The 12,951-nt window shown below is 41.2% G+C and overlaps 1 protein-coding gene across 1 annotated transcript in view; it reads right to left on the reverse strand.

The window, feature by feature from the left end:
* The window catches only part of LOC137298514 (zygotic DNA replication licensing factor mcm6-like), a 385,641-nt gene that overhangs the window by 268,626 nt on the left and 104,064 nt on the right, over positions 1 to 12,951 (reverse strand). The gene's annotated exons all lie outside the window — the stretch shown is intronic.

Raw genomic sequence — 12,951 nt, forward strand, 5'->3', positions numbered from 1 at the left:
AAAATATGGATTGTTTTTCTATCATATTTGTAGGAGATGCACCATTACCGTATCAAGATGCCAACAGACGCCAATGAACAGAAAATCCAGGGTTCATAAAAAGTATAATTACATTAATTTCAAAACTATAAAGAAATAAAACTAATAGTGAATATATGGAAATCCTTTATTTCCGACTTTATTAAATCCGATTCTGCGTGCACATTTTGACTGGGAAGGCAATTTTATCGTTATTTTGTTAAATATGGTGGGCATCATTCTGATTTCTGTATAATTCTAAACGGAATATGTTCAGGTGTAAATATTATCTTGTACCAGACATTTCTTTGGGCGGTGTTCTTGATTTCTGGGGCTGATGAGCGAGACGATGGGGCAATCCCTGCAGAAATATTCAGACGGCCAAAGAAAGTTGTTTTAAAGAACATAACTGTTTTGAGTCCAGAAGGAGGGGTGGTTGTTTTGAGGTAATATTGTGAGAGAACGCCTTGATTTTACCGCGCGAAATACCCCCCAGACAAATTCCCGAGCAGACGACAGTCGTGTTTCAGAAGCTGTACCGTCCCAGCAGCAATCAGAGATTGAGGGGATTGTGATTGTTGGTGATTGGGGCCATCAATTGTCTAACAATAGAATTAGACTTACTACAATATGTCAGTGACGGGTTTGTGTGGCGATCAGCTGCGTCCTCGGTAATCCAATGAAATTAGGCCGGGTGACTTGACCACGGCCATTGTCTCCCAGCCCCATCGACCGCCATTAAAATAACACACTACACGTCCGCAGTGAAGCGAGAGAAAATCTGTTTAACTGGAACAACATCGTAAAACCTTGAATGCTTATCAAAGGGGAACATGTAGTTGTTAATTCGATAGATGTGGGCCGATTGTGTGTTTCCCCTTGTTTATGATATACAGACAAACAGGCGGAGATAGTTGTGAGCGCATTAGGAAGATCATGGTAATAGGGGGGCAATTATACAACAGAGGAGGAACATAGACGCGGAGAATTAGGGGGTATAATTATACTAAAATTATTTTACCCCTTTGTTAATTTGTGTAACATCCCTTGTATCTGGGAAAATGTACAAACAATTTTACAACTTTTCTAGTTATCGAAAGATCAAAGGCATTAGCCAATGTGTTTAATACTGAGGTGTAGGTAATGCAATATAGGTGCCGGGGGCATAGGTTATGGTGGAATCTGGGTATCATTGAGACATTATGTATTATTAATCAATCAATTCTACTAGTGTTCATTCCTCCAATAAATGTTGTTTCAGTACATTTTAGTACACCCAGTCTTTGTTTGGCAGGAAGTAGGAGGTACTCGATTATGCATTTCACTGTAATGTTGTAAATTCAACTATTCTTGACAATAATGAATTATTAGTTGTATGATCGGAAATCACGACCCGAGTCTGTGTCATGTGTAGGGGGTGATTCTGTTGATGAATTGACTATATGTATCTGTTGCCATCTGTTGTATGGATAACGACCCAATTCACATGCGTCATAAAGTAACATGGCTGGAAGGTGAAAAGTAATATTTCACTCGTGCCTCCCTTAGTTCTTGAATCTACGAGACTGAAAACACCGCCCCACTTTGGGCTCACTGAACGAGTCACAATGTAAACCACAAACAACAACAACCACCACCACCACCACCATCATCATCAACAACATCATCATCATCTGTTTGTATGGCGGTTTTCCATGTTGGGTATTGGTGCGGTGGGACAGGATAGCCTAGTAGTTACAGCGTTGGCTCGCCACGCCGAAAGTCCGGGTTCGAGTCCCCAGATAGGTACAATGCGTGAAGCTCATTTCTTGTTCTTGATATTGCAGGACTATTGCTGAGAGCGGCGTAGAACTATACTCGGTCATGTAGGTATCATGTCCACAGGGAACAGAGAAAAGATAAGGAAGTCTTGGAGGAAGAGACGGAAGGGAAGTCCTTGCTGTGTCGTGTTCTATTGATGATGTGTCACACATAATCAGCAAAAGGTTAACTTTTGCGTGCTTTTAGCATCATCATGTACAAAAACAAGAATATGTACTTTAGTACTGATACTAACACCAAAATCTACTACCGGAATCTGTTATACCTATCATATATGTATATTGCAGCGCAGTTCTCGCTCATAGTGAGAAATGTTGGATTTAGACTTTAACAGTTACTAATATCATATCAGGCAAATAAAGAATGCAAAGAAGACCAACATTTCGTAAATGTATCATATGAACAGTACGGTACATACTGAGGCGTAACAGTATTGGCTGCAAAACCTAGGAATACCTTTTGACCTGGAAACATTCAGTAACAGTAACAGTACTGGCTGCAAAACCTAGGAATACCTTTTGACCTGGAAACATTCAGTAACTTCAGTTAAAAACTGTCTGTTTAGTGAGAAGCAAACTTATATTCAAAGGTGCATTTCTCTTTTCCTTTAATCCAAATAGTACGATTTGTGGTGGAAGTTTAACTCAGTCTTTATTCCAGCATCAGACATGAGCCACTCTTCAATTTCCCCCCACAATCTTTTCATCAAATTAGTGCGTCCAAAGTGATTTCATTAGAAATCTAACAATAGCTACACAATGATGAGACACTGGCCTTACTTGGTATAAGGAATATTTTGTGTCTAAAATTTTATCAATAACCTTTATTTGGGACTATATTTATTCCGTACTCTGTGAACGTATAATGTTGCTAGTTCTCCAACCTGATTCATAATGTTAGATTCAAGTACGGTTTCCCATGTTGAAGTGTTATATTGATACTCTGTCGATCAGTCAATGGGGTTTGTTTAAAACTTCAGCTAAGTGCTTTGTTCTGGATGCGTCGTAGTCTATTAAGGTGACATTCTGGGACCTGTACGATCGACTCTCGCGAGGAGTAAGTGAGTGAGTGAGTGAGTGTTTAACGTCACATCGGCAATAACTCAGCCATATCGCGACGAGAACATTTAACACTGAAATGGAATGTATGTATGTACACTATAAGAACCTGTCGACGATGGACAGTTAAAATACTAGAACATCACAAATATAAATATAAAACTAGCATGAAAAACTAAAACATTGTAATTAAAGAATACAATATAAAACACGGGCTATAGATCGCCAACAACTGAAGGTAGATCACCATACTAGGGACCATGGGAACTTACAGTACCTTTGCTACGTGCATGGACCCTAGCTGGATTTACGCCATCCCTTCAGTCGCTGGCAAGTGTAGGAAATACTAGCCCGACTTAAAAAAGACTATGATTAAAAACTCGGTAGGCATAAATTTTCATCGATTTTTAATCGTAATATTCTTGTTATTGTAATTTTGGCTAGTATTCGGCATATGCATATCCCGTTAATCACATGTAGTTAAACAGGTTAAACAAGTTAAACAGGACAATTTTTTATGGATAGCAACTTCTTGGGTTTATTTACAAACATATGTATGCACAATTAACCAGTTATATGCAATGTTAAACCATGTGTATGCACAGTTAACCACTTATACGTAAAGTTAACCATATGTATGCACAGTTAACCACTTATATGCAAAGTTAACTATGTGTATGCACAGTTAACCACTAATATGCAAAGTTAACTATGTGTGTGCACAGTTAACAACATACATATAAAAAGTTAACCATATATGTGCACAGATGAACACACGTGCGCTAAGTTAAAACATGTGAATACTAACACTGCCTCATAAACTATATCTGTTTGGTGTTAACTACAAATGTAAACACAGAGAGAGAGAGAGAGAAATGAAAAGATGGTTTATTCAGTTGGGTTTAAGCTCCGTGATATAAATAAGTATTTTGTAAATTGTTTACATGAAGTCACCCTTCTTATGGGAGATAAAACGTAAATAAATAGACAAAACCTTGCCACAATCCATGAGAAGTTTCTGCTAAAAGCACAGTCATTTACATGAACACGTGTTTAGTGATGATACTAAACGCCCGGTATAAGATCAGCGTATCCTGCTCAAAAGCAATGGTTTACCTGACACAAAAACACAAATGCAGGAAAGTATGGTACAAGTCAAGACACTTAATTACATCGGACATGATTTTTGTCACTGATGCATCAAATCTGGCATTGACATCCACATGTCTACCATAAAACAGTGTGTAAGATTTACTGAGGCCTTAAATGTTGTAACCTGGATCGAACGGCGTCTGAGCAAGCATCATGTGGCGCTTACAAGATTCACTGCGGCAGCGATGCTTTCAAAATGATTTATGATAGATATGTAGACGAAAATTTCAGATTTGACGCATCGACGAAAATAGACAGAAAGAAACAGAAATAAAATGTTGTTTATTTACGAGTCTCACGGTGCAAAGTCATGAAAGTAGGAGAAAACAATGCTGTACACTGTTCGGTCAACCCGGACTATGAAACACAAATTAAAACATGAAGACTCACACATTAAAAGCACATAGCACATGGCACATTCTCACAGATCACATCGAAAAATAAAGAATGCACGTAGATACCTGTACGTGGACAGGTTGACATGTCCTTATTAATACATGACTCCTGCATTTTAGCCCCAGATAACACACTATATGTGGTCCACAAGACAAGACTCCAAAATAATAACGAATCTCCAGAAATGTGTTTGCACGATTTCTTGTACTCAAAGCATGCTGCTTTTGGCCATTTTGGAATATTGTATGTTCACCACCGTACCTAAACACAAAGGTAAACTGTGCTCTTATGAACGTTAGCTTGTCAACCCGAGCAGTAATTACCATCCCAAAGCATGGGAAAAGAGTACGGAGTAAAGTAGGGTCCCTGAAGAATCTACATCCCGGGTAAAAGTGTCGTAACCAAACCTTGCCTTCATATGAAAGTCAGAGTATCGTTTCTGTTAATGAAAACTGGAGTTTGCTAAAGGTGGTCGACTGATATTATGAGCATAATATCTTAGTCTGAATTGACAACGCGTCCCCTCAGCCCACCCGTAGAGCCCCTCACAGCAAAACCTCTGTCTCATCGGTATGTCACTAAAGTAACCACTCCGAGGTACAGACCTTTCTGCAGTAGGTCATACATGTTTAATTAACGCTTTACAATATATCATTCATCTGATTTAAAGTGGCAGCATAATTATAAACTTTAGTGGCATACTTTGCCGTCCATGTCCGTGAGAAATGTCCGTGCCAAGAAAGCGCCTACAAAATGGGACATGGTATATCGACTACGTGTGTGAGATGACGTGTTGAGTTTTCAAACAAGTGTCTGATGACAGACCAAGACCCATTTATAAAACTTTTAAGATGTCATATTGATAAGCATTTTCTTAATTTTCACAAAATATTAAATGTTCTGCGTCACTCTTTTCATGTATTTTACGGTGTGCGCTAAAATTCCACTGAAATTCAATTCTAACTTGCATCTGTACGACAGTACTCCCACCGACAGTTTATGTTATTGGGGAATAAAAGACAAACACAACGTTTCATACCATGTGGTGTTTTCTACATACGTAAGTTTAACTACTTTCTATTTAGGTATAATTGCATGGTAAAGGATGTATTTCACGTTATGGTCTTTCTCGCAAAATGGAGAAAATAAATACGCGTCAAATCAATCATACTATGGGTTAGGTAGGTGCTAACGATGTCAGAAAATGAAGAAATCTGCAAAGTCGTGCCAAATATATCAGATGCTTACCAACGAACGTCGTCATTGTATTTTGTGTTACGTATTGTGCGTTATGTTTATTAGCTTATATATGTATTGTCTGTGTATGATAAGCTATATACATTATATCCAGGGGGAAATGTGAAATATAAGTTGCAGCGTACGTATGTGAGCGCACGTGACCATAGGATAGTCCGATGCGACGCTCTAGTGGTATCACGTAATATTATCCTTTAGATTTGAGGAAATCTTTAAAGCTGTGTAAACGTTGCATTTTGAATTTACCGTTCCTGACAATGAGTGTTATCGATCTGAAGTTACTTAGGTACAGTTTGTGACAACATTATGTTATGAAAGGCCTAATTTTTGTTCCACGAACAAGAATGCTTTTCAAATAAACAATATTTATAACGCAATATACAGCCAAACCTACCACCTTCCTTATTAGATTGTTTAAACTTCATTTACCAATTATATAGAAATCATATATTGCAACAATAACAAGAAATTCTTCAAAGGCACGTTTCAAGGCTAATTCTTGCCCCTTCGTCAAGTGGATGACGAAGGGGCAAGAATTAGCCTTGAAACGTCGTGTTAAAAGAATTAAAGAAGTTGTCATCCATAATAGTGTCTTGTATTAATAACAAGAAACTAGATTTGAATTGGATGTTACAAATTCTTCAACGTAGTTTACGAATACGTGACCTGTGCACCATGCAGCTTACAACCTCTTATTCCAACTTTAATGTTTTCGGGATGCACGTATGCAATTGAGGCCTTACGTTGAGAGAGTGTGTCTACAGCACCAGTTTGAACGCGACCGAGTGCAGTCTAATAATCTAGGCAGCGGTCAACAGTGGTCACCAGATTAAATCTGGCTATCGGAAGGGGTGTAATTAAGTAAAAGTGTCTATGTAATTCCTATGGTTGATTGATAAGCGCAAATGATAATTAAATCTCCGTGCAGCTGTAATCTTTTTTCCCCGCAAATGATACATTGAAACGCGCAAATGCAAAACGCCGATGTAGAGTAGCATCCGCTCGAAACCAGTGTGGGGCTGTGTATTAGCTTAGTGGTTAAAGCGTTCCATCGTCAAACCAAAGACCCAGGTTCAGTTCCTCACATGGGTACAATGTGTGAACGTGTGAAGCCTAGATCGTGTGTCCCCTGCCGTGATCTTGATGGAATATTTCTAAAAGCGACGTAACACTAAATTCACTCACTCACCCGAACCCAGTTCGTCAGTTGAACACCTGGATTTCCACTAATAGTACTGTTTCTCTAGGTTGTTAGCATCATACCTGTGCTCTAAGATGATGATGTTAAAGAGGGCCCAGATCCACACACTCACGCGACCGATCAGTGTAAATCCCATTGGATTCATAATGGCGGGCGCTCTCCAACACCAACCCGCACACACGCACACACGCACGCACGCACGCACGCACGCACGCTCCACCCCCATTTCTTCCGGAAGGGCATCACCAAGTTCTGTGTCAGTGTTTGGTGGTCGAGGACGGTTACATGGTAATGAATGATAGGCCTGGACTGAAGTACTCAATGACATATGGGACCTGTGTGCTCTTGCGTTGTCACCCCGAAACGGCATCCACGTCTGCGCGCAAAAGACACCAGGTGTGCGTCCAGGATGTTGTTACGGTCGTTCTGCACACGTACACGTCTGAGAATGTCATGTAAAGTTGTTCTGCGAGACCCACCCGAGTCCCAGTCCTGTTTGATTCGTCCGAAAACCTAACGTTTGCTCACCGACGACTAATCTAGCACTGTTGCCCTTCACACCTACGCTGTCTTTTAGTGATGTGATGGTCCGTCAGTCGTTTGATAACCCAGGGACGTCATGCATGTAGGTTACATCTGTTTAGCGAAGCGCCCGTCCACTCATTCGAACAACCGTAACTCCGTGAAGCCTTTCTCAAATGTTGACTACGGTTTCGCAACACTTTTGTTATGATGTCTTGTGCGCGAGTTGTCGCCCGATCGATCAGGTTGACATCCGTCGTCAACGTCATTTGTCTGTGATCGTAATCTGTTCATTACAGAAAAAAAACCTCGTGCTACCATGTTTTGTCTTATTCCACCCTTCAACATTCCACTTGAGTATGGCCGTTCCTGATGTGACATTCGCTGCATGTGGAAAAAAAACTGAGTTCAGAAAATACCAGAACAACTTTAGTCTGCATTTTATTACTAAAATGTACAGCAACAGTCACGTTTCACTGTAAATTTCGAATTTTACCCCGACCATGTGCACGTGCACCACATCAAAAACGCTTGCAATTCATAATGCGTTGTGAATGGAATAATTATTTTATATATCTCAACAATCATCCAACTCTGTCAGAAAATAATATCACCCCCAAATGGAATATACCCTACTTTTTTAAATGAGGCGAGGATGACTTTCCCCTAGGCTCGTGACAAGATTGATAAGCATTGTGCCTCGGGAATTACTAGTACCTTTCTTATTATGAATATGCCGACTTACTAATCTGTCTAGTAATGTTTTAAGTACACTGAAGAGCAAAAGAACAAAACGAAATCTCTTAAGAGGAAGCGTTCATGTTTACGTCATCTATCCAAAAGCTTGACCAAAACAAAAGTCCCAAACAGAGTTGCGTTTCTTTTGATGTCTATTCACCATGCAACCAATTTTAGAGGAAGGTCATTGGCAGATTTCACAGATATGTCATACTAAAACACGTTACAAGACGCTTTTTGTTGTTACACTCTCTGATTTCGGCGTTGCAGACATACAACTTTAAGGGCAGCCAGTACACTTTGTTGAGTCGGGTATAAAATTTAATCGAGACATGATATCTGAATGAGGAAACGTGCGCGCGCGCGCACACGCACATGTCTTAGCGTTGTTCCTCAGTATAAATACAACAATCTCGATGGCGACGTTAATCCCCACTTCACGATATATGATGTCGCCGTCAAGTTTTCCCGGTTAAACGGCGATTAGGGACATGGCAGTGGCGTCGTATGTGGACTTCCGCATATGGAACCCTCTACAATCTACACCCAGGCACCAGTTCTATTCATGGACAGATCATACAAGGGTGAATACACTCTGCAGTCAGCCCATTTGTCTTATAATCCTCCAAAAGAATAATAGCATTTCCCTTGTATGGAGTAGTATTCTCGCCCGGTATTAAGAGAGACGTTTGTACGTGGACACTCCACTCCCCCATTGATGTGTGGTGACTGGTTCTGTTACAAACATCGTTTACGACGTTTGTAAGTATTTGTGTCTTGTGAATACCAAAGCCCGATACGACGGGACCGATATGGAATGTGGCTGGAGTCAACTATACTGGACAAAATAAGTTAGGGATATTGGTATTTTCATCATTGATATTTCAACAGTGTGTCAATGAATTTATAGATCATCATTTATAATTTCAAAATTTACATATATCCCTAACTATTTTTGTCCAGTATATTTTAGATTGCAAATCCTGTCGTGGTATACGCAGTGTCCCAACCAGACGTCACAGACTTGGTGTGAGAAAGGTGAAGAAAAGGAGGTGATAGTGTTTTGGGTTTCTTTGAGGGGAACTTGCTGGGTTTTTTTTCTGTGTGTGTGTGTTGGGGGGGGGGGGGGGGGGGGGGGGACTAGGTTATTTGAGGGAGGAGGGTATTTGCAAAAGTGAAGTTAGAATGCCGTGTGAAAACTTTTCAGCATACAGTATGCCGCCGCTTCTAGATACACATACTCGTCTCGATCAAAATTGAATAATACACACTTGGGTGGGGGAAAGATGGGCAACAACTGCATCGCCAAATCAAATCAGAGCAGGTCTACCTAATTAATGTGTAACTCTGCTGGCGGGTTCATGGTAAGAGTGGGTCCCGCCAGTCCCTTACCTGCATCCATGTATGCGTACTGGGACAGTTTAAGACTCAAGGCTGTCCTCCCCTAACACCCGGTGACACGTAGGTTTGACTTCTATATTTCTTTTCACGCCTATTACGGCGGTACATGGATATTTTGTTTTTGGGTTGTCATGTTCGCAACACATTAAATTAACTATAACTGTCAGCCTCTGGTGTTCCTGACCAAACCAAGATCTCACCAGTGCTCATGTGACACGACGTCAAACACCTTTACTCCGACACAGACGAGGTGTTTGTTGAAGTGCACATATTGCATACAATGACAAGGGTTTCAGACTCCCTGACTGTCGAGTCTTGCAAGTGAACATGTATTAATGTAGGTTTGCGTAATGTAATAGTCAGTGACGATAGTCACGACAGTGAGTCACCAGTCCCGCACCTGCATTCCAGCTTCACCAGAAGGTATTGCAGTTAACCTACTACTGGACTCATGAAGCTAACACTCCACAATGCAGGAAATAAGTCGGACAGACTCTATGTGGTGAAATGGCCCTTCCTTTGTAGATCCGCCTGAGTTCTGTGAAGCGAATAATACTACTGAATAGGAATAAAATAGCTGTAATGATTACTGTAGGTCGTGGAATGTTTATGGCGCCCGACAAGGTGCATTGCTTTGTGCAGAGTTGTTCTGTACATTTCATAATTTTTATCGATATATGATATATTCATCAGAGTTCAATGAGGCGTCCAAAGGTACAAAGACCGTACATCCAGGCAAACTTGGGATATCATTATCACTCTGTCTGGTACATTGGAGCGAGGTAATCTGGTGTGGAGCGCTCATCTAACCATGACTTGTCTCTCCCTCCACCTAAGCTCCATGTGCGTTTACTCCGACGCTGCATTTACTCCACCATACATGCAGACAACGAGGCGTGTAAACTGTCTAATATGTCTAGGAGGTTGAGTCTACTTCTCTAACCAAAGTTCATCTCTCCATGAATGCACTTTCTTCTTTCCATGTACCTGCTGGAGAACAAGTGACCCTACTGCCCTCGGCACTGTTTCTTGAGCAGAGTTATCTCCCTTCGACGTGTCAGCAAATGATGAGCGTGGATGTCCCCTGAGTATGTATTTTTATTTGTTTGTTTCCAGGAACACACGTCTTTTATTTGTTATGTTCCTCCCCAAATCACTCTTCATTTATTTGTCATGTGCTTTTGTTATTCACATTCCTCCTACTCCTCAAATAATTCGACTGATCATATTCCCTTCACTTGTAATGTACTTCTCCTAATCACATTCCTCCTACTTCTCGTGCACTTCTCCTTGAGTTACGAGGGGATGTCAATACGTTTTGAGCCTTGAGCATATTTCATACCCAGGTGTCACAGCCTATGGTACGACATTGAACCTTGGGGTGTAGCTGATGTGATGTATACGTTTTGGTATCCTACTCTCAGAAGTTATTGGACAGCTCACATTGACAGAAAGAGACCCCCTCACGGCAGTGAAAATGAATAAAATTAAGTATAGATCAGTAATTAAGTTTTTAGTTCTTGAAGGAAACTCGGCGAAGAACATTGAAGAAAGGCTTTCAGCAGTTTATGGGAAGTCTTCCCCTTCATCTGCTACCATCAAACGATGGGTCAATGAATTTAAGCATGGTAGAGAGAGTCTTGAAGATGACCCCCGTCCAGGTCGCCCAACAACAAACACTAGTCAGGAAAACATTGACAGAGTGCATAGACTTGTGCTAGAAAATCGCCGAATCACACCCCACGAGTTAGAGGAAACCACAGGCATTTCACACGGATCCATCGAGACAACTCTTCATGAAGATCTCGTCATGTCTAAGGTGTGCGCAAGATGGGTGCCAAGAATGCTTACAGATGAAATGAAGCAAACAAGGGTCACCATAAGCAACTCCATGCTAAGCAGATACAACAAGAATCCAAAAGATTTTCACTTTAGGCTAGTAACCTGTGATGAAACCTGGATCCACCACTATGATCCTGAGAGCAAACAAGAATCCATGGAATGGAAACATGTCACTTCTCCCAGGACCAAAACGTTCAAAGCCTCAAGATCACTGCAGAAGGTAATGGCGACAGTCTTCTGGGATAGCAAAGGCGTCATCCACATAGATTACTTACCAAAAGGAAGAACAATAAATAGGGAATATTACGCTAACTTGTTGAGGCAAGTGCGACAGTCATTCAAGGAGAAGCGCCGGGGCAAGATCAGACGTGGTATTCTTCTACATCAAGACAATGCTCCAGTACACACCTCTCGCGTTGCAGCCGCTGCTGTCCAGTAATGCGGGCACGAAATCTTGCCGCATCCCCCCTGCTCTCCAGACATGGCACCAAGTGATTGCCATCTGTTCCCAAATCTCAAGAAACACTGGTGTGGTCGTAGATTTCAGGATGATAATGAGCTTATTGCTGCTACTGAGGCTTGGTTTGAGGACCAGAGATGGCATCAGCGACTGGCACAAAAGATGGAACAAGTGTCTTGACTCACAAGAGGACTATGTTGAAAAATAAATGTGGTTCATACCAATATTTTGTGTTTTTCTATGCAAGGCTCAAAACTTATTGACATCCCCTCGTACATGCCTCGTAAATCTGTTTGTATTGAAAATACCTTTCAGAGAAAAACCATCATGTAGATGAGCATATCTTGTTGACGTCATGTGGGGAGATGCTGGAGCCGGATGCTGTTTTCAACAGCACGCGACGTTGAAGTGTTGAGATGAAGACTCAGCTTTTGGAGAGGTTATTGTGTTGCTGGTATGTGCACACGGTGCTGACAAGGACAATGTCGCCGTGGTTGTATGTATGTCCAGTTTGGTTACCAGTACGTGTGTAGGTGTTGACGCAAGGCTCTGGAAACGCTTCTGAGCTACAGGAACATGAAAGGCTGTCGGCGTCCAGACTCCTATGATGAAAACACTCCATAACATAAATACTACAGACTGACATCTGGTCTGAGAGTTCCGTGAAGCCCAGGGCCTGGGTGTGCTCTGCCACCGGGAAACAAATCACACTGAACTTCCCACAATACACTAGCACGAGACATCCAAGCAGTCACGTACATAAATCAGCCATATTACTTGAGTGATATGGAAGTGATTGACACCTATGTAAGTCCGACGATCATAATGTCACTTATTCTTCTGTCATATGAGAGGGGAATTAATTGCCGTGTCTGTGCACAGATGATTGATCTGCGTGGGAAAGCGTAGCTGGTTTGTCATTAAACTACTTTATGTTTTTAATTGTTTTTAGGGAAACGTAATTCATCACACGATGTACAAACAGGAATACGACAGCCTGGGAAGCTGCACCCATCACACCAAAATACTCACAGTCACGTCAGACAGACCAGGATATCCAACACTCACAGTCACGTCAGACAGAC

This window comes from Haliotis asinina, chromosome 10 (genome assembly GCF_037392515.1).
Source record: "Haliotis asinina isolate JCU_RB_2024 chromosome 10, JCU_Hal_asi_v2, whole genome shotgun sequence".
NCBI lineage: Eukaryota > Metazoa > Mollusca > Gastropoda > Lepetellida > Haliotidae > Haliotis > Haliotis asinina.